The 23,350-nt window shown below is 46.1% G+C and overlaps 3 non-coding genes across 3 annotated transcripts; 2 read left to right on the top strand and 1 right to left on the bottom strand.

Moving 5' to 3' along the window:
* The first annotated feature begins 899 nt into the window (after nucleotides 1–899).
* On the top strand, nucleotides 900–971 carry trnas-gcu (transfer RNA serine (anticodon GCU)). The gene has a single exon. It is a non-coding gene; the product is annotated as a tRNA-Ser (tRNA).
* A 10,609-nt stretch (nucleotides 972–11,580) lies between these two features.
* Nucleotides 11,581–11,651, bottom strand: trnag-gcc (transfer RNA glycine (anticodon GCC)). Its single transcript has one exon. It is a non-coding gene; the product is annotated as a tRNA-Gly (tRNA).
* A 9,041-nt stretch (nucleotides 11,652–20,692) lies between these two features.
* Nucleotides 20,693–20,774, top strand: trnas-gcu (transfer RNA serine (anticodon GCU)). The gene has a single exon. It is a non-coding gene; the product is annotated as a tRNA-Ser (tRNA).
* The last annotated feature ends 2,576 nt before the right edge of the window (nucleotides 20,775–23,350 follow it).

Here is a 23,350-nt window from a genome sequence, read left to right as displayed (position 1 = left end):
GGAGTGATGAAATGATAAAACAATGGCAGACAAGAGATGAATCACTGCTGGATCTCGTAATGGGAAGTGAAACGGAGGAGTTAAGAAATGTCAGGGTAGGGAAACATCGAGGTAATAGCGATCATAACATAATAAGGTTTAAAATAATGATTGAGAAAGACGGCCGCAACCCTGTCACCAGAACTTTCTGCTTGCATCTGATGGATGAAAAGAGACTTTTTTTCGCATTTTCCACTTTCAATTCCTGGAGGATTCACACTTTGAACTTTCACAGCCTCTTATTTCATGGCCAGGATGTGAATTCTGCAATTTACACACGTTTCCATTCATTAAGACCTGCTTCTGTTCCGCAACCTGCAAACGAGTTTATTGACTTCATACAAGTTACAGTCGCTTCACACACTGTCTCCTCCTGTCCACACTTGCCTAATGCCTGCTGGATGAATATTTATTACATTGGTGCGATATTCTGTACACTTCCATATATGGCACTGAGAGCATGATGTTGAGAAACTGCACATTGAACCTGGTGTTTCTTGTGTTGACTGCAACGATCTAAAGAGCTGGGAGCAGAGCACAGTGAGAGAGCATTTGACTGCAGCTGGAGAAACGTCCATTTGAAATTCAGGTGTCGTTTATCTGGTGCTTCGAGTTCTGCGTTCTGTGGTAAGGATGTGTTCACTGATGCTCAGTGACAACACTGTCCATGTTGGGTTGTACATCGCACCTATACACAATAGTGTGACTCACTCCATTCATGAAACATTTCTGATTGCCGTACTTGTTTGTCTTCCTGAATAACTGATGAAACTTCTATTCAGGTTGGTTGTATCAACATTGGTGACGGCCAGGTACTGAGCTCCGTTAACTTGTGTGTGCAAGAAATCATCATAGAGGTGGGGGGTGTAACTCAGTGGTAGAGCGTTTGACTGCTGATTAAGAGGTCTTTGGTTCAAATCCAGATGCCCTCTCTACCTTTTAATTTCTTATCTCGGGAATCACAAACTCAGTCCGCTTTCCGTGCAGCAACAGGATTGATGTTTACGTCGAGTCGACAGCAGGGAAACAGGCCACTCATCCCGTTTGGTCCATGCCACAGTTCAAGCTCCACACGAGCCTCCTCCCTCCCCAATTCATCTCCTCCATCTTCCCCTTTGATCCATCTGTCCTGTTTGCTCCGACTGCTCCTCGTGCTGGCGAGTTCCTCATTCTCAACACATCAGAGACCATCTGATATCGATGACCTCTCGTTCTGGCCTCCGCCGCAAGATAGAAACATTTCCTCTCTCTGTCCGCCATATGGAACCTTTTAATTATCTTAAAGTAAGTGTTCCTTATCTGGAATGTGCTGCCTGATAGGACGGTGGAGGTAGATTCAATTGCAGCTTTTAAAAAGGGAATTGGATCAACACTTGAAGGGTTTAAATTTGCAAGACTACAAGGAAAGAGCGGGGGAATGGAACTAACTCGATTGCTCTTACAAAGAGCTGGCACCGGCTCGATGGACCAAATGGCCTCCTTCTGTGCTGTAACCAGACTATGATCGTAAGATTCTGCGTCTGTACAGTGCCTGATCAAAGTCAAAGAAACTGAGGCAAGCGGAGGAATCAGGCTCAGGGGAAGGAGTCAAATTCTGGAGGAGGAGTCCGGCTTTTGTGGAGGAATCAGGCTCTGGAGGAGGAATCAGCCTCTGGGGAGGAGACAGTGTCTGGGGGAGGGGTCAGACTCTGGGGGCGGGGTCAGACTCTGGGGGCGGAGTCAGACTCTGGGGGAGGAGTCAGACTATGGAGGAGGAGTCAGACATTGGGGAGGTGTCAGAAACTGTGCGGGAGAGTCAGGTCTCTGGGGACGGAGTCCGGACTCTGGGGGCGAAGTCAGACTCTGAGGGTGGAGTCAGGCTCTGGGTAAGCGGCCAGGCTCTGGAGGAGGAGTCAGGCTCTGGGGGAGGAGTCAGACTCTGGGGGAGGAGTCAGACTCTGGAGGAGCCTTCAGACTTTCAGGGAGGTGTCAGGCACTGGGGCAAAAGGCAATAGGAAGAGGTTAGGAAGGTTGTCAAAAAACAATTCAGAAAGCAATGAGAATCTAGGAAATTAATTCTCAAGGAATATAAAAAGAAATAATAAATTATTCTGCAGACACATCAATAACAAAAGGGTACTTACCAAATTAATTGAGCCACGAAGGGATACACAAGATAAACTCAAAGATAATGACAGTGAAATGGCAGAAAAATTGAATGCTTACTTTGCCTCAGTATTTACCAGAGGAGACTAACAAGGTGGGTAGGACATTCGAAGAAGAGATCAGAAAAGGTGTAAAGACATTGAAGAAAAAAAGTGAGAGTTAATTAATAAACTAATCAAACTTAGAGAGGATAAAACCTCAGGTCTGGAGAAAGTGGATCAATACATATCAAAAGGAGTTAGGGAAGAGCTAGCAGAGGCACTATTGCAAATATAAATACATTGGGCCCGATTTTAGCACCCGCTACTGGGTGCGTTCTCGGCGGGGGAGCCCCGAAAATCCCGAAATCCCGGAGCGGGACCGGATCGCGCCTCGATCCCGCCCACGTCCGGGTTCCGCGCTGACGTGCGCAGCCCGAGCTGGTGGGAATCCCGCAGGCAATTAAAGCCAGCGGGATGCCACTTGAGTTTATTTACTTTGCTTGTTCAGGTCATTAACTGACCTGATTAAGGGACTGTGTGTGATTTTGGATAAACATGGGACCGTTTCACACACTGGGGGAAACAGTCCCAGTTGAAATGGACGTGTTGCAGCCGTCAGCCTGTGGAAGCTGCAAAGGTCCATTTGACAGGTGGGGTGGGGGGAGACCCTCAGCCATTGCAGGAGGCCGCTCTGTCACTTGGGACAAAGTTTGGCCTCCACCAGCCTCCTCCTGATGGTCGAAGTCACCAACCTGCACACTTACGCCGGGGTCCGGAGACATGTACCTACCTTGTGGAACCCCTCAGATGTACATCTTGCGGATGGGGGCCGCCGTAGCTGCAGTCATGACCTCCTCGGAGGGCGAACGGCATCACCAGCCTCACCAGCCTCGCCATCCACGCCGTCCACCTCTGACAAGTTGAGCTCCACAACAGAGTGCTGTGACACATCCACCTGCACAGCAGGAGGGAGGGCTACCGCAGAGAGAGATGCGTCGCAGAGGGCACTACCCTCGCCCCACGTTCCACAGACCGAGGCTCAGCCTCCTGTACCTCTCTGAGCAGCAGTGCACACGGAGGCTCAGAGTCACTCGACATGTAGCCGTGGACATCTGCAGCCTCTTTCATGCCGAGCTGCTCCTTGCTGGCCCGTGCACCATCTTCCTACCTGTCGCTGTCAAAGTCACCACTGCCCTCCCGAACTTCTGCTCCACAGCCTTCCAGGCTGCAACCGGGGATATCCCCGATGTCTCTCAGTCGTCTGCGCAGAAGAAGCCTGCAAATACACCTACACCCACTCTGCAGTGACACACTGGGTGGCATCAGTGGTGGGTCCTCATAGGGATACCCAGGAGCGGGCATTATTGCACAAACCGGACAGGATTCGCGAAGACATGGCAGTAGTGGTGCCAATATAATGTGTGATGTGAGTTGTTCTTTAATTCAATAGAAGTAAGAACCATGACAATCCCTCAAACACCCTTGTGCATCCCCTTCATGCTCACGACACGTTTGCCTGACGCTGCCTACTGCACATATGTAAGGAATCTTACAACACCAGGTTATAGTCCAACAAATTTATTTTAAAATCACAAGCTTTCGGAGATTATCTCCTTCGTCTGACGAAGGAGATAATCTCCGAAAGCTTGTGATTTTAAAATAAATTTGTTGGACTATAACCTGGTGTTGTAAGATTCCTTACATTTGTCCACCCCAGTCCATCACCGGCATCTCCACATTACTGCACATATGTGATGCATGCCCTGTGGCTGCAGCACAGGTTGTGGCAGGTTGAGTGAGGCTGGCCGTGAGAGTGATGCACGAGAGGGTGACTATGGGATAGAGCCATGAGATTGTATGAGGATTGGGTTGCGTGGTAGTGGCGGGTGAGTACTCGCGAGGTGAGTAGGTGCAGGTAAGTTGAGGATGAGGTTTGAGTGGGTATGAGGGGTCATGTGACAGAGTAGTGTTGGCAGTGCCGAAGGAGATGTGGGTTGGGGGCAGTGTTGTGGCAGGCGGAGTGTAGGGGAAAGACTACGTGTTCTCACTGTGGCTGACCTACTGAGGTCATTGGAGCGCCTCCTGCACTGTATGCAGGTGGGCGATATGTTGGTGGCGCAGGTGACCCCCTCTGCCACCTCGAGCCAGGCCTTCTTGGTGGCAGAGGTGGGCCGCTTCCTCCCGCCCGCCGGGGGGAAGATCTCTGTCCTCCCCCTCCTCCTCACCCCATCTAATGATACCTGGGGTGAGGCATCATTAAACTGGGAGCAGCCTTCCCCCTGGGCTGCTCCATGCTGTAATTTTTGCTGTTTGTGGCAGCATCTGTCAGTGGAGGACTGCCCCTTTAAATAGAGCGCCTCCAGCTGACAGATCTTACTGCGCATGCGCAGGCCGCCCGAAGCGCAGATCAGCATCGGGGAACCCGGAGGAGCAGGTCAGTGGATCCAATTCGTGTGTTGCCTGCTACGATCGCGCGGGCAACCCACTAATTTCACCGGGCGCGTTTTTAACGCGCCCGCTGGCCTACCCGCCGAGATCCCGCACCCCTGGTAAAATCGGGCCCAATGTGTCCGAAACACGTTTCGAGGATATTGATCCAAAGGCCTGTGTGGACAAACTTCTTTACTTACAACCAGTAACCCATCTCTGTTCAAGGTTGCAAAGCGAAACTCGTTTCAAAGTAGTTTTCGCTGTTCAGCTTTTGTTAAATTCGAGAAACTCATTTTGAACACATCTTGGTATTAATGAGAATATCAGGCACAGGATAGTTTGGGTGGAACCGTCTCTTGCAATAAGTACAAAGTGTAATAGATTACAAAGTGAAAAAGCCAAACCAATCTCTCAGTCTCTTTATCTGTCGCTTTCTCGGTGAGTGAACGTAAACCAACAGAAGAAGAGAAAACAAAGTACTGAGCAGTTTTGTTTGTTTCCTTTTCCTTCGGGCGAGTACAGTTGAAGAGAATGATTTCTGTTTCCTGCTGGACAAATAACTGGAATGAGCAGTGTATCAGGTTCCCATGGTACCCAGTGAAACAACCACGTTTATATCTCACATTAACACTGATACCTTCCTTCCTCACTAATTATAGGAAACTTTTGGTAAGGTTCAATCACACTTCAGAAGTCCAGAAGCGCAAAGCAAGGTCGACACCTCATGATGACGTCACCTACAGGCGAGGGAGGTTTTCAGGTTTACCTGGAGCTGTAAATGTATAAACTCCTTCTAATGTACAAACTCCCCTCACCAACAGTAATTCAATTCTAACTGATCTGAGACTTTGGTCATTTATGGTGATTATACTTTGTGGAGTTAAACCAGCAGTAAAATCCGGTGTGTGTTATATACATAGCCGTTCAGTCAGTATAAAACATTGTCATCCGACCTACCATGTGCAATGCCATACAGGGTATGTTGGGTTACGGACAGTTCTGCCAACAGCAGTTGGTCTCTCGGTCACACATCCGGCATCACCTCTCGGTCTCACACTTCAGAGTCACTCCTGAATATAAACACATTTCTGTTTCAGACTTTTACCTGGAGGTCAACAAATCACAAGTCAAGAGGGAGGGAACAAACAAATCAAATATTTAATAACGTTAACAGGTAGAAAATTAACCATAAATAGCTGAGGAAAAAATGAAGCAAACGGAACAAGATGAGCAATTAGCAAAAGGTATCAATTAAAGAAAGGAGATGGGGAACCGATCAAATCGCTCCAAATAGTTTTTGAAAAATTCTTTCGGTTTTCATCTTAGTTTCTCCGTTAAGTTGGGGACGGACATCTAGAAATATTTTCCGGAACATCATAAAGACAATTAGAATGCAAATTTCACAAAGTAATGATTAATCTTACTTATACATGAGCATCATGCTCTGTGTTTGAAATCTGGGATTGTTTTACCATTATTTAAGTTTAGAGGGCAGTTCTGAATGTATGTTCTACATTTAAACGTAAGGAAATAAAAAAAATGCGTAAGTTGTTTTAATGACAGGAAGAGCTGCTTTTCCATGTTACATGTCGCAATTTATTTATTTACGCAACTGTCAGTTGCGAAATGAACGAATGTATTGATTCGATTGTCGGTACGGGTAAGGAAATCCCCACTGGATCATTTCCAGGAAACAGTCAAGTAATTAAATGAGTTTATCAAACCCAAAATACCCGCTGGGATTTCCTGATTGAAATTTTCAATGGAAATCGAGATGGTCACTAAGTATTGGAACAAATATACCCGCTGAGATTTCGGGGTTGTTACTGATTTACTTATATCACTGACTCTCCCATTTTGAACTAGATGATGTTACAAATCCAACGACAAAAGTTTAGGTTGGAGAAGGAATAGACTAAAGTAGCAGATTGAATTGCACTGATACCACAAACATTGCAGACTGCAGTCCTTAAAAATTGAGACCTATTTCTATGTTAAACTGGAGAGGGTCGAAATAGAAAGTTACAGAAAAAGCCATTCCATGTATCAAATTGAATTACACTGATTCCTCAAACATTGGATAGCACACCCCGTAAACATTGATATCTGTTTTTTTTATAAAACTGGAGAGGGTGTAAATAGAAAGTAACAGAAAAAACCAATGATGTTTGAAATATAACTTTGTTATTACTGCGCAAACGCTGAACAGCCAATCCCCAAAACACTCTCCCAATTTTCAATCAGTCGCAGAGCCCTGAGCCGGAGTGAAAATGTTGGGAACCAACGTAATTCAAACACGGAGTCTTCGGATCTGGAGTCAGACGCTGCAGTTCTGCCACCAGCTCCACAGGAAACGTGTGGACCCGGATCCATAGGATGGAGATCGGTACTGACCGCCACCGCGCCTCTCGGAGTGCGGGAGACGGAAACAGCAGCCCACCACACTTCCTCACCAAAAGCACAAGAATCCCACTCCTGACCGATTCACTTCTTTAAACGTTGTTTAGATTCGGTGAATTGCGATATAATTCAATCTTTAATTGTCCTCCGCTCTGTCAGTTCTGGACTTTATTGAAACCGATACTTGGAGCTCTGTTTTACAGGGTGCCGGCTGTTTAAGCATTTCTCAGTCCCACTATTCCCATTAATAACAATTTTTGCTGCTAACTTCTGTTTGATACAAAGCACCGGTCCTGTGAAATTGAAGAGCGGTTGCACCAGGTTACTGGTGTGATAAACACTGAGCATTTTTACAATTACTTACCGTCTTGCGGTTTCTGTATTATAGCGGTTAGCACGTTCACCTCACACGCAAAAAGCCCCCAATTCGATCCCGGGCCGATTTTTTCACTATATTGGAACTTGCTCCATATATACCTTCAGTGGCGAGTTTCTTCTCCTGTGTTGATAGGTCGACAATCGGCGGTTCCTGTTCAATTTAACAACGGCTGCACCAAACTCCTGGTATCATATACACTGACCATTTCTAAAATGCAGTCTGAAAAGCGTTTCACATGCAAAACAAATCATTATTAAACTTGTGAGTGTCAGTCGGTAACCACGTTAGCGTCTCTTTCAGTCTGCAACAGAAAATAATAGGTTGGTTAATGGTGTTTACAGAAATATTCATCTTTTCGTTGAGTTTATTTGGTTTCATGTAATTCATTACATAGGTGTGAACGCCGAATCATAACCACGAGCCCACCAGGCACCTGTACAGACAGTTCACCCAATCCGGTTACTTTGATCATCTGCCCTACTGTGCTTGAAAAACAATAGGATGAACAGCCCTTTTCTGTGAAAATGTGTCTTGATGAAACTAGTATCTGCAATTGATGAACTGGAGCGAATTGCGCTCGAAGCAGATCTGGAAAATGCGCAACGCAGCCGCACAGGAATTCCAAGTGAACTCTACGTGGAGGAAAAGGAGTGACAGAAGCAGAAGGAGATGCCACGTGAAAGATTTGGACCTGGACCTGCTGCATGAGACTTTAAATGTGTTCAGCCTTTAACTGTAGCTCACAGTGTCAGAACAGTCACTGTTATCATTACCCTTTTAAGTATCTTCTTGCACTGCATCTCCTCAATAGTCCCGGGTTATCACAGCATCGCTTTCTTCAAATTTAATCCAAGTGCGAAAACATACACGATTTCAAACCTAAGCAAAAAGGTGTGTGAGATTGGAAGGAGAGTGTGAGTGGGGATCATGGGCCTGGGGGGCAGTGAGATCATCTCCTGAACAATAAGATATTCCGCAACCGAAGAAGCAGGGAGATGAGACCTTTCCCTGCATGTACAAAATCCATCCCTTCTCAATGGCCAGCACCGTTCTTGCCCTCTCTCTCCCTGCTGACCAGGTCAAGATAGGTTTCATGTATTGGCTGTATTTGCATCAGGCATCTAATTCAATTGGCAGCTGGAGGAGTAGAGGAAGCAGGAGGGTAAGAAGATTCAGAAACAGGAGATGCCACGTGAAACGGGCCGAATCTTGTGTGTTCCAGTTGCTTCAAATGATGCACGGCAGTCCTGCTTCGCCTCGGAGCTTTCTCTGCATCGATTCGGCCCGTGCGTGCGTGCGTTTTGGAAATGGAAACAGAGACATCAACAGCTTGTGGGAGTATTTCACCTCACTTTCCATTTCACGCGCAGGCCGACCCGCACTCGGTACTGTTTTTCGCGTTCTCACAGAAAATGCCACTTTGTGCGAGCAGCTTGTCTGGACTGGACTGCACTGAACTGGGACACTGAGGAAATCAGTACTTCAAACAGAAAACATTCTTCACTCACACATCCTGATACATTAGGGTCCCTGTACTTGAATGATTGTTCCATTCATTGGAACATAGGAACAGGAGTTGGCCATTCAGTACCTCGAGCCTCCAGTTTCAGACATCCTTCCTGAGGTGGGGCGCCCAGAACTGAATGCAGTCCTCCAGATGGGGTCTCACCAGAGCTCTGTGCAGCTGTAACATGACAACCACCGTATTCCAACCCTATTGAGATAAACGGGGAGAGTGAGAACTCGAGAGAAAGCGGGAGTGTGCAAATGGGAGAGAGAGAAAGAGAGAGCAATTGGGATGGAGAGAGCACCATGCATTGCACATACCATCGCTGTGTCGATTTCTCAGCAGCGCTTTGAATCCCCACTGAGCTTTCGAACCATTTACTGCACCGCAGCAAAAGTTCCAAAGCAGCATATGGATATCGTGAAATAACCTAATCGATAGCCGATTTGTGATGCCATGAGTAGCACGTGGGACTTCTAATCACTGCAAAGGTTGTGTGTCCGAATCTCACCATCGTTGAATTTTAGCTCAGGGTTCGGTGATTTCCGCGCTGGGAAGTGAAATTTTGCAGCAAAACTACAACGGGATCATTAATGCCCGTCAAGGAAGGGAAACAACCCCCTCCACTTCATCTTACACAAGTGGCTCCAGTCCCACCCGAATTTATAATGCTCAATCGACTCTGAGCTGGATTGGTGAAACACTCTCAAGAAGGAGGCTGATCATCTGCTCACCGCAAAAGTCAATCTGCTGAACTTCCGGCTCTGTCAGACTGCATGTACCTTCAGACAGGTTTCTAACTGGACACATTCATCCTGCTGCTTTTCGGGCATTGGTGCTTGAGGGGTATAATTCTTGCTTGCAGTAATTCAATTCCTGTAAAAGTAGCTCCTGATGATTGCAAGATGGAAAGTATCGTGGCTGAGCGTTCTAACGCGCTGGTTTAAAGCTCAAGCTAAATCCCAAAATTAGTAGATTGATCAAAATCATAGTTTATGGTTCCAATACCGCAGCCTCCCTCCTGTAAACTAATAACACGAAATATCACATCACTATTGCAACAAGAGGAACCACGTGGCGACACAACTAATTGATGCATTTTGGAACACCTCAATTATACGTTCAGCTCCGTTCGAAATGTTCACAAGGAAAAGGATTCGTTGATCTTGGTGGGACTCAACCAACAACCTCGGCATTTCCCGACCCTGTACTGTCAGTTAAGGAGCGTCCACTGACTGCTCCGCTAGAGCCCGGTCACTCTGATCACCTGTCCCACACAGCTGGAAATAATATTAAGGTGAGAGGCCCTTACCTGTGGAAACGTGTCCTGTCCCCGTGATGAAAATAATATCTGCAGTTACACTTTCAGCTCCTTTCACATCCTCTGCTCCATCGCACTACAATCGGGATTTCTGTGAGCAGAACAAAATAAACATTGGCAGAAATTCTAAAAGCAGCGGGATTCAAACCCACGCATTTAACACCTTAGACCGCGAGGCCACGCTACCATAATTTCACAGTAACGTTTAAAGAGCTGTTTAATGCTCAAATTAATGAATTGAAGCTAATTGATCGCATTTACCCCGTGCTGGAGTTGTTCTCCTTGGAGCAGAACGTTAAGAGGAGAATTGATAGAAGTGTTCAAAATCATGAAGGGCTTAGATAAAGTAAATAAAGAGAAACTGTTCCCATTGGCGGAAAGGTTGAGAACCAGAGGACACAGATTTACGGTGATTGGCAAAAGAACCAAAGGCGACATGAGGAAACACTTCTTTACCCAGCGAGTAGTTATAATCTGGAATGCGCTGCCTGAAAGGATGGTGGAAGCAGATTCAATCGTGGGTTTTAAAAAGGAATTCGATAAATACTTGAAGGCATAAAAATACAGAGCTACCGGAAGGAGCGGGTGAATGGGACTAACTGGATTGCTCTTAAAATGACCCGGCACGGGCTCGATGGGCCGAATAGTCTCCTTCTGTTCTGTAACCATTTTATGATTGTATGATTCTATTGATAACCTTTATTTTCTTTGCATGCATTTCTCTATCTCTCCCTGTCTCTGTCTCCTGTGTTGTCGCCTGATGGACTTTTTAGGCTTCCTTGAACGGCGACGGCTGATCGAACCTGCAACACCAGCAGAGAAGGTTAAAGAAAGACTGAGACGGTCGAAAAAGTAAAGGTGCAACCCAGCTGCTGCAGCCAATGTCTGCACATACATGTCTCGTCGCTCTCACAGTGAAACAAATCACCAATTTGATTAAAGTATTCTTATGGTCGAGTGTATGTTATCGCCATGCCGAGACAGACGGCAATCATATCAGAGAATCAGACAATCTTAAAAATTTCACCGACATTCACCTGACGAAGGAGGAAGCCTCCGAAAGCTTGTGATTTTCAAATAAAATTGTTGGACTATAACTTGGTGTTGTAAGATTGTTTACATTTGTCAACGCCAGTCCATCACCGGCATCTCCACACCTCAAAAATTTACGCCAGCGGAGGCGATTCCGCCCATCGTGTTTGTACCGGCCGGAAAAGAGGTATCCAGCATCGCCCGACTTACCAGCTTTAGGTCCGTAGTCTTGTCGGTTATGACTCTTCAAGTGCATATTGAAGTGCTTTTTAAATCCGATGAGGATTTCTGCTTCTCCCACCCTCTCAGGCAGTGAGTTCCAGACTTAAGGAATGCAAAAAGATCTTGCATTGGCCGGGAATCGAACCCGGGTCGCCCGCGTGGCAGGCGAGAATTCTCCCCCTGAACCACCAATGCTGGTTTATGCAGAAATTGCATGTTTCTAAATGGAATCCTGTCTGAACGAACATGCCGTTGGCAGCTGCGATGGCCGAGTGGTGCAAGCTGTGGTCTCCAAACTCCAATGGGGTTTTCCCGCCTTGGTTTGAATTCGGCACGCAGTGCTACGGCTCAAAGATCTCTTCAATGCTCAAATGCATTAATTGGAATTAATTGACCGCATTCACCTCTCTCCCAGCATCAGAGATACTTCAACGTGACCGGTGCTTTTAATCGGGCGTCCAATCTTCTCTTCTAAGATTTCAAGACCCGAGAAGGAATCTTTCCCAATCTGTAACTTGCAAAACCTGACATTTATACTCTTTACTTTCTTTGCATGCATCTCTCTATCTTTCCCTGTCTCTCTGTGTGACCCCTGATGGACTTCTCAGATTTTCTTGAACGGCGAAGGCTGATCTCACCTGCAACACCAGCAGAGAAGGGTAAAAAAGGGTAAAAGAGGGACTGAGACGGTTGGAAAAGTAAAGGTGCAACCCAGCTGCTGCAGCTAATGTCGACACACTTATGTCTCTTCGCTCTCACAGTGAAACAAAGCACCAATTTGTTTCAAGTATACTTATGGTAGAGTGCATGTTAGCACGATGCCGAGATAGACGGCAATTATATCAGAGAATCCTAGAAAGTTAGGCGAAAGAAGGAAGCCATTCTGCACATCGGGCCAGTGCCGGCCGAAAAATCTGTACCTAGCCTCATCCCACTTTCCAGCGTTTGGTCCCTAATCCTGTTGGTTACGGATCTTGACTTGCATATTGAAGTTTTTATTTTTCAATGCGCTGAGGGTTTCTGCCTCTCCCACCCTTTCAGGCAGTGATTTCCAGACCCCCACCACCTGCTGGGTGGAAAAAAAATCTTCTGCTCCCCTCGAATCCTTCTACCAATTATCCTAGATCTATGTAACCTGATTATTGACATCCCTGCTAAGGGAAATAGGTTCTTGCCATCCACTCTATCTAGGCCCGTCATAATTATATACACCTCAATTAAATCTCCCAACAGCCTCCTCAGTTCCAAAGCAAACAACCCCAGCCTATCCAATCTAATCTCATAGCTAAAATTCTCATGTTCTGGCAACAGTGTCGTAAATCTCCTCTGTACCATTTCTCGTGCAATCACATCTTTCATGCAATGTGGTGACCACAACTGTATGCAGTATTCTTGCTGTGGCCTAACTATAGTTTCATAAATTTCTACCATAACCTCCCTGCTCTTACATTCTATGCCTCGGCTAATAATGGAAAGTATCTTGTATGCCTTTTTAACCACCTTAACTACCTGTCCTCTTACCTTCAGGGATCTGTGGACATGCACTCCAAGGTCCCTCTTTTCATCAACACCTCTCAGTATCCTCCAAAGCAATGTAGTTTCAAAGCAACTAATTGTGAAACGTCTTACTTGATAATACAAGTCGGACAGACGAAACCAATTTCGTAAAGGGAAACGAATATTGGTGACAGGAAATAGTTAGTGTACAACTTGATATTACTGCATATCGGAACAGAAAACAAGATTGGATGGATCGAAGAGGTCTGAAAGGATGGCCGATCGGCTTTGTGAGACAGCGAACCTTCACACTGGCTGCACGAAGCAAGCAACAGCGCTTGGTTGATCCAGATGCATGATTCTCGCTTTGGGGCTTTCGTTGATTAATATCCAAGAAGTTACGGGTTCAAATCCAGGATGAGCCTTGCTGGCCCACTATTTTGAGTGAAAAGACACCAATTGGCTTCTGACATCTTCTCAGTATTGCTGTTGGTAGAATTGAATTACATGCAGAGCATGTTTGAGATCCAGAGGACAGAGTGATGGAGTTCCCAAGACGCAACACATGTAAAGTAAATAAAATGTCTCAAGATGCTGAAGAGATTGATGCTGAATGTGAATTTCCCCCAGTTCAGGCGGTCTCATTGATGCTCGATGATGGGATAGAGAACGACATATCGAAGTTTGCCGATGGCCCCAAAATGGGCAGCGTTGTGAGCAGTGTGGATGAAAGCATAAAATTCCAGAGAGGCATTAATATGATAAATGAATGGCCAAAACCGTGGGAAATGGATTTCAATTTTGGCAAGTGTGAGGTCATCCACTTTGGACCACACAAAGATAGATCAGAATACTTTACAAAAGGTGAAAAATTCGAAACTGTGGAGTTCCAAAGGAACTTAGGTGTCCATGTACATAGATCATTAACATGTCATGGGCAGGTACAGGAAATGATCAAAAAGGCTAATGGAATGGTGGCCTACAGATTTAGAGGACGAGAATACAAGGGAATAGACATTATTCTAGAGCTACACAAAGCTCTGGTTGGACCACACCTGGAGTACTGTGTTTAGTTCTGGACACCGCTCCTTTGAAAGGATATACTGTCCTTGGAGGGAGTGCAGTGTAGATTTACTAGAATGATAACTGGACACTAAGCGTTAAATTACGAGGAGAGATTACACAAACTATGGTTGTATTCCCTGCAATATAGTAGATTAAGGGCTGATGTGATCGAAATTATCAAGATATTAAGAGGAACTGATGAGTTAGTTATATCGAAACTATTTCCGCTCGTTGGCCTGTCTCGGACTTGGGGGCAGAGCCTAAACATTGGAGTCAACTTTCAGAAGTGAATTTGGGACAACTGTCCACAAGCAAAGGGAGGTAGAATTGTGGAAGTCTCTTCAACAAACGGCAGTTGACGCGAGCTCAATTGTTAATTTCAAACCCGTGATTGAGAGATTTTTGCTAACCAAAGGTATTTAGAGATATGGGGCTAAGGCGGGCACAGAGAGTTTGGTTACAACTCAGCCATGATCCCATGGAGTTGCAGAATCGGCTGGAAGGACCAAACACCAGACTCCTCTTCCGGAGTTCCTCCTTGGTGCAGAATGCAAGATGATCGTGCATTGGTCGGTAGTCGAAACTGGGTCGCCCGTTTAGCAGGCGAGAATTCTACCCCTGAACCACCAATGCTGGCTTATACACCAACTGCATGTTTCTCTATGGAATCATGTCTGAACGAACATGCCGTTTACAGCTGCGATGAACGATTGGTTCAAGCGGTGGTCTCAAAACTCCAATGGGGTTTTCCTGCCGAGGTTTCAATTCTGTTCGCAGTGCTCCGGTTCAAAGATCTCTTCAATGCTCAAATACATTAATTGTTATTAATTGACCACATTTACCTCTCTCCCAGCATGAGAGATACTTCAACGTGGCCGGTGCTTTTAATTGGGCGTCCAATCTTCTCTTCCAAGATTTCAAGACCGAGAAGCAATATCTCCCAATCTGTAACTTAAATTCTGCTAGATTGCAAAACCTGACATTTATACTCTTTATTTTCTTTGCATGCATCTCTCTATCTTTCCCTGTCTCTGTCTCTTGCCTCTCTGTGTGTCCCCTGATGGACGTCTCAGGCTTCCTGAACGGCAAAGGCTGAACTAACCTGCAACACCAGCAGAGAAGGGTAATGAAAAGGACTGAGACGGTAGCAAAAGTAAAGGTGCAACCCAGTTGCAACAGCCAATGTCTGCACACTTATCTCTTCGCTCTCACAGTGAAAGAAAGCACCAATTTGATTAAAGTATACTTATGGTAGAGTGCATATTATCACGATGCCGAGACAGACGGCAATCATATCATAGAATCCTAGAAAGTTAGGCCACTGAAAGAAGCCATTCTGCACATCGTGCCTGTGCCGGCCGAAAAATCGGTACCGAGCCTCAGCTCACTTTCCAGCGTTTGGTCCCCAATCTTGTTGGTGACGGATCTTCAGGTGCATATTCAAGTTTTTATTTTTCAATGCGATGAAGTTTTCCGCCTCTTCCACCCTTTCAGGCAGTGATTTCCCGACACCCACCGCCCACTGGGTGGGAAATAAATCTTCCACGCCCCTCTAATCCTTCGACCGATTATCTTAGATCCATGTACCCTGATTATTGACCTCCCTGCTAAGTGAAATAGGTTCTTGCTATCCACTCTATCTCGGCCCGTCTTAATTTTATACACCTCAATTAAATCTCCCAACAGCCTCATCAGTTCCAAAGCCAACAACCCCAGCCTATCCAATCTAATCTCATGGCTAAAATTCTCCAGTTCTAGCAACATTGTCTTAAATCTCCTCTGTACCATCTCTGGTGCAATCACACCTTTCCTGTAATGTGGTGACCACACCTGTACGCAGTATTCTTGCTGTGGCCTAACTATTGTTATATAAATTTCGTCCATCACCTCCCTGCTCTTATATTCTATGCCTCGGCTAATAAAGGAGAGTATCCTTTATGACTTCTCAACCACCTTATCTACCTGTTCTGCTACCTTGTGGGATCTGTGGACATGCACTGCAAGGATCCGCTGTTCATCTGCATCTCTCAGTCTCCTCCCAAGCAATGTAGTTTCAGAGCAACTAATTCTGAAACTTCTTACTTCATAATTCAAGTCGTACAGTCGAAACCAATTTGGTAAAGGGAGACTAATATTGGTCACTGGAAGTAGTTAATGCACAACTTGATATTGCTGTGCACCAGAATAGAAAACGAGATTGGATGGACAGAAGAGGTCTGAAAGGATGGCCGATCGGCAGTGGGAGGCAGCGCACATTTCAACTGGCTGCACGACTTCACTGTCAGCGGTTCGTGGGTCTCGGGGTATGATTCTGACTTCGAGATTTGCGTTAAGTAAAAAACGCGAGATCTCAGCTTCAATCCCGCACGACCCCTCCTGTCTCAGTGCGTTCAGTGAAAAGTCAGCAAATAGCTTTCGACATCTTTTCGGTGTTGCTGTTGGGAGAATTGAATTATATCCAGAGAATGTTTGAGCTCCAGAGGACAGGGCGCGGAAGTTTCCAAGGCGCAACACACGTGAAAGAGCGGGTGAGTGGGACGAACTGGATCGCTCTTACAATGAGCCGGCACGGGCTCGATGGACCGAATAGCCTCCTTCTGTGTTGAAACCATGTTATGATTCTATGTATTCTCTTTATTTTCTTTGCATGCATTTCTCCATCTCGCCCTATCTCTGCCTCTCGTATTATCCCCTGATGGACTTCTCAGGCTTCCTTAAACGGCGATGCCTGATCGAACCTGCAACACCAGCAGAGAAGGTTAAAGAAAGATTGAGACAGCAGGAAAAGTAAAGGTGCAACCCCGCTGCTGCAGCCAATGTCTTCACATTAATGTTTCATTCGTTCATGGGATGTGGGCGTCGCTGGCGAGGCCGGCATTTATTGAGCTTGAGAAGGTGGTGGGGAGCCGCCTTCTTGAACCACTGCAGTCCGTGTGGTGAAGGTTCTCCCACAGTGCTGTAAGGAAGGGAATTCCAGGATTTTTACCAAGCGATGATGAAGGAACGGCGATGGTGTGTGACTTGGAGGGGAACGTGCAGGTGGTGTTGATCCCATGTGCCTGCTGCTCTTGTCCTTCTAGGTGGTAGAGGTCGTGGGTTTTGGAGGTGCTGTCGAAGAAGCCTTGGCGATTTGCTGCAATGCATCCTGTGGATGGTGCACACTGCAGCCACTGTGCTCAGGTGGTGAAGGGAGTGAATATTTAGGGTGGTGGATGGGGTGCAATTCAAGCGGGCTGCTTTGTCCTGGATGGTGTCGAGCTTCTTGAGTGTTGTTGGAGCTGCACTCATCCAGGCAAGTGGAGAGTATTCCATCACACTCCTGACTTGTGCCTTGTTGATGGCGGAAGGGATTTGGGGAGTCAGGAGGTGAGTCACTCGCCGCTGAATACCCAGCCTCTCGTAGCCACAGCATTTATATGGCTGGTCCAGTTAATTTTCTGGTCAATGGTGACCCCCCAGGATGTTAATGGAGCGGGATTCGGCGATGGTAATGCTGTTGAATTGCAAGGGGAGGTGGCTAGACTCTCTCTTGTTGGAGATGGTCATTGCCTGCCACTTGTCTGGCGCGAATGTTACTTGCCACTTGTCAGCCCAAGCCTGGATGTTGTCCAGGTCTTGCTGCATGCGGGCTCGGACTGCTTCATTATTTGATGGGTTGCGAATGGAACTAAACACTGTGCAATCATCAGCGAACATCCCCATTTCTGACCTTATGATGGAGGGAAGGTCATTGATGAAGCAGCTGAAGATGGTTGGGCCGAGGACACTGCCCTGAGGAGCTCCTGCAGCAATGGCCTGGGGCTGAGATGATTAGCCTCCAACAACCACTACCAACTTCCTTTGTGTTAGCCACTGGAGAGTTTTCCCCTTGATTCCCATTGACTTCAATTTTACTCGGGCTCCTTGGTGTTACACTCGGTCAAATGCTGCCTTGATGTCAAGGGCAGTCACTCTCACCTCACCGCTGGAATTCAGCTCTTTTGTCCATGTTAGGACCAAGGCTGTAATGAGGTCTGGAGCCGAGTGGTCCTGGCGGATCCCAAACTGAGCATCGTTGAACAGGTTATTGGTGAGTAAGTGCCGCTTGATAGCACTGTCAACGACACCTTCCATCACTTTGCTGATGATTGAGAGTAGACTGATGGGGCGGTAATTGGCCGGATTGGATTTGTCCTGCTTTTTGTGGACAGGACATACCTGGGCAATTTTCCACATTGTCGGGTAGATGCCAGTGTTGTAGCTATACTGGAACAGCTTGGCGGTAGTTTCATGGCCACCATTACTGATACTGGTATTTTAACTCCAGGTTTTATTTTTCATTAATTGAATTGAAATTCTCCAGCTGTCATGGCGGGATTATGAACTCGTGACCCCGGATTATGAGTCCAGGTCTCTGGCTTGTTAGCCAGTAACATAACCACTATGCTACTGTATCTCTTCGCGCTCCACTAAGTCACTCTCTTTTCATTCCTCTTATTTCGTGCTTTTTGTTTCTGCCTCCAGCACCATTGTCTTTATCCTGTTTTTATTCTCTCACGTGTCTCTGTTGGATGATCCAAAATTCAGACCCGCCGCTTTTTCCAGCTTTTCCTTCCTTCCACAATCATGGTCTATTTCATTGACACTTTCCTGCGGCCTTGCCAACTCTAACATTCACTTTCACATTCTTACGCCTTTAAGTTTGCTCCACATCGACCGCTGTTTCTCGGGGACACATGTCCCGTTCGCACCAATGTTCATTTGTGCCTTGAAACCAATCGTTACATTTCGATCTGCGTGACTGCTCCAGAGACAAGCACTAAGAAAGCAGGGCAGGCATTCGGAAGGTCAGCGGCATACTTTTCCGTGAAATTTCCATGGGGTATCTTGTGACACGGGGGATGATAACTGAAGAACTGGGTTTTGTTTTCATGGTCGTTGGCGCTTTTCCCCGAGCAGTCGATGTGGGGGAGAGACGGGCGGCGCTGCACAGCAGCGAATGACGGCTGAAAGGTGCACTTTTGGCAATCTGGGCGGTGCAGTCAGGTCGGAAATGTTCCGCTTGATCTTAATGGTTCTGTGGAAATGTCCGATTGAAAAGGAATGAGGAGAAATGGGAAGGCGGGCAATGGTGAAATAGTGTCGATTACAGGAGGTTGGCCGTGAGCGAAAGGTCCTTTGAATGTCCGGCGCGGAGGGGATTTTGTTCAGAAACGACAGACTTTAAAGCGCGTGGGGAAAGTGAAGTGTGAGCTTTGTCCTTGGGTCAAATTGGGTGTTTTCAGGAAAACAGTCATTGTGAAATCACAAAAATGAAAACAGAAAATGCTGGAAACACTCAGCAGATCAGGCAGCGCCTGTGGAGAAAGATCCAGAGGTCAGGTTTCAGCCCTCTGAACTTTTTCATCAGGAATGGAGCGATTGGTATGTCGGAGAGTAGCTTAACTGTCTAAGGTGCTGGATTTATTCTTTCAATTCTGCAGGTTCGAATCCTATCGCTGCCACAATTGATCGAGCTGTTTATTTTGGCCGCCTCACCTCAAAATCTTCGATCCAAAGAAGTGCGTTTCCGCATTGCTGGCTGACATCTGTTTGCACAAATCAGCAAAGTCTGAATTGCCACCCAAAATGTTTCTTGCACGGAGGTGTTGGGAGTGTAAGGGGTGATCCAGGTGAAGTATCAATCAAAGTGCGCAATGGCCCCCTGGTAAACGAAGTGTCTCTTTTGGTGAGCAGAAGATGAAAGATATGCACCATAATTATGAATTTCTTCTTTGCATCACACTAGGATTTATTATCAGGGAATGGACATGAGCAGGTCGATTTACGTCATGCTCCGGTCGCTTTGCTTCGCCCCCGACACACAGAATAGAATCATAGAAAGGTTACAGCATGGAAAGAGGCCATTTGTCACATCGAGTCCATGCCGGCTCTCTGCAAGAGCAATCCAGCTAGACCCCACCGCCCCACCCCGCCCTTTCCCTCTAGCCCTGTATTTTTTTTTCATTTCAAATACTTATTCACTTCCCTGTTGAAGGCCATGATTGAATCTGCCTCCACCACCCCCTCGGGCAGTGCATTCCAGATCCTAAACAATCGCTGTATAAAAAAGTTTTTCCTCATGTCACCTTTGGCTCTTTTGCCAAACAACTTAAATCGATGTCCTCTGGTCCTTGACCCTTCCGCCAATGGGAACAGTTTCTCTCTATCTGCTCTGTCCAGATCCTTCATGATTTTGAATACCTCCATTAAATCTCCTCGCAACCGTCTCGATTCCAAGGAGAACAACCCCAGCTTCTCCAATCTATCCATGAAACTAAAGCCCCTCATTCCCGGAATCTTTCCAGGAATCCCCCACCATCATCATCCTGGTGGTCATCATGAACCAGAAAGTTAACTGGACCAGCCACCAAAATACTGTGGCGACAAGAGCAGGTCAGAGGCTGGATATTCTGCGCCCAGTAACTCACCTCCTGACTCCCCAAAGCCATCTCCTCAGCTACAAGGCGCAAGTCAGGATTGTAATAGAATACTCATGTGATGGTCATCTACATGAAATGTTTACTCTGTTTCTATATTTAAAGATTCTGCCTGACCTGCTGAGGATATCCAGCATTTACTGTTTTGATTTCAGTTTGGCAACATAGCCAGTATTTTCATTTTGAATAAAGGAGCTTTCGCAAGTTTGCGCATGTGACGAGGTGGCCGAGTGGTTAAGGCGATGGACTGCTAATCAATTGGACTCTGCACGCGTGGGTTCGAATCCATTCCTCGTCGATGTTGTTTCTTTCATTCAGTCCATCCAGAAAGTCTGGTCAAGTCCTTAACTTCTTGAAACGGCAAACGGAGGTTTTTGCGTTGAAATCAGCAACAGTTCCGACCAAGAAGGTGTTGAGATTGTAAGGTCGCAAATAATCAAAGTGCACAGTGGTGTCATTGTAAAACGAGTAAATCTTATGGTCAACGGAAGAGAAACTTATATACCATAATTATGATTTATGTCCGGATCATTCCGAATCTGTGTCTGTTTAAAAGGGATGTGCTGTAAGTCCCGCATCATTCCGTGTCTGTGTATGTTTAAAAGGGATGTGCCGTAAGTCCCGGATCATTCCGTGTCTGTGTCCGTTTAAAAGGGATGTGCTGTCAGTCCCAGATCATTCCGTGTCTGTGTCTGTTGAAAAGGGATGTGCTGTCAGTCCCGGATCATTCCGTGTCTGTGTCTGTTTAAAAGGGATGTGCTGTCAGTCCCGGATCATTCCGTGTCTGTGTCTGTTTAAAAGGGATGTGCTGTCAGTCCCGGATCTTTCCGTGTCTGCCTCTTTTTGAAAAGGATGTGCTGTTAGTCCTGGATCATTCCGTGTCTCTATCGGTTGAAAAGGGATGTACTGTAAGTCCCGGATCTTTCCGTGTCTGTGTCTGTTTGAAAGGGATGTGCTGTCAGTCCCGGATCATTCCGTGTCTGTGTCGGTTTAAAAGAGATGTGCTCTCAGTCCCGGATCATTCCGTATCTGTTTCACCCGATTTTCTTAATACCTTTTCTCTTCTGAACTGAAATGACGATCCTCTCTCGAGAAGAAGGTTCACCGCCTGCTGTTGAGATCAAGTTCATTCCGCTGGGCTTCCATTCCAATCTCCGCACTCTATCCCCCATTCAGTCCCACCCCCGCCTGGACATTATAATCTGCGATATTCATAAGGGAATGGAGAAGCCGAATATCATGGTTAGAATTTTCTTGGCTCCACAACACAGAATATTGTCAATTCCAACGATTCAGATGGATTCATAGAATCTTACAGTATAGGAGAAGGCCATTCGGCCATCGTACCTGTGCCGGCTATTTTTCGAAGTCCTGTCCAAATTAGACCCACACCCCAGATTTTCCCCATAACCCTGCAAATTAGTCCTCCTCAAGTACATGTCCAATTGCCTTTTGAATGATCCTGTGGAATCTGCTTCCACCACCGTTTCAGGAAGTGCGTTCCTGATCTTAACAAACCCTCTGTGTGAAAAAAAATCTTTTAGATTCCTCTATAGTCATTTTGCCAATTATTTTAAATCTTTGCTTACTGACCCAGTTGCCAAGGAAACAGCTTCTCCCTGCTTGCTATTTCAAAACACCTCATTATTCTGAATACCTCAATACGGTCTCCCGTTAACCATCTCTGCTGTAAGGAGACTAATCCCAGCTTCTCCCATCTCTCCAAATAACTGAAGTCCCTCCTCCCTGGTACCATCCTGGCCAACCTGCTCTGAATCCTCTTCAATCCCTTTTCATCCTTCGTATATTATGGTGCCCAGAAGTGAACAATACATTCCAGCTGAGGCCTAACCAGTGATTTGTAAAGGTTTAGTGTGATTTCCTTGTATTTAAATTCAATGCCCCCATTTACAAAGCCAAATATCCCATACGCTTTTTTAACTACCTTATCAACTTGCCCTGTTTTGTGAATATGCTCCCCCAGGTCCCTCTGCTCTTGCAACTCCACATAAATTGTTCCATTTAGATTATACTGCCTCTTCTTGTTCTTCTTCCAAAAGTGCATCACTTCACACTGATCGGCGTTAAATCTGTCACGTGACTGCCCATTTCCCCAGTCTGTCCATGTCCTCCTGAAGTCTGCTGCTATCTTCCTCACTATTTTCTACGTTGCCAAGTTTTGTATCATCCGCAAACTTCGAAACTGTACTCCCTATTCCTACATCCAAATTATGTATATATAACAAGAAAAGCAATAGTCCTGGTACCGACCCCTGGGGGATCCCACTGCATATTTCTCTCCAGTCAGAAAAACATCCGTTCACCACTACTCCCTGCCTCCTATCCTTTAGCTAATTACGTGCTCACGTTACCACCGGTCCTTTAATCCCACGTGCTTCTAGTTTTCGAATTAGTCTGTTATGTGTTAATTTCTAAAATGTGTCCTCAAAATAACTGTAACCCCGTAATTTTATTCTGAAGCAATGAGAATACGGATATTCAGACCGAGTGATGGATTGGGTTCATTCCCATCACCCGCAGGTGACGGGACCCGAGGAGATGAAAACCCATCTGGGTTTATATTTTCTGAAAACGGAGACGGAAAATCACAAAGCTCATCCCGTCGAAACACGACAATTGAATTGAAGATCCGACAGTCTGGAAACCTGGGCGTTCCAAAAACCCGTCTGGAACGCCCAGGTTTCCAGACCTGGCCGTTCAAAGAAGCCGTATAAGTCCATCAGGGGGAAAGACATGGAGAGAAGAAACGCAGACAGAGAGAGAGATACATGCAAAGAAAAATAGTACAAATCTCCAAATTATGTGATTGAGCAGAATTTAAGGTACAGCTTAAAGGCAATTTGTCGCATGTCG

Source organism: Heptranchias perlo, chromosome 20 (assembly GCF_035084215.1).
Source record: "Heptranchias perlo isolate sHepPer1 chromosome 20, sHepPer1.hap1, whole genome shotgun sequence".
Classification (NCBI taxonomy): domain Eukaryota; kingdom Metazoa; phylum Chordata; class Chondrichthyes; order Hexanchiformes; family Hexanchidae; genus Heptranchias; species Heptranchias perlo.
The sequence above is the reverse complement of the archived record's forward strand: the minus strand, read 5'-3'. Positions and strand labels throughout refer to the sequence as shown.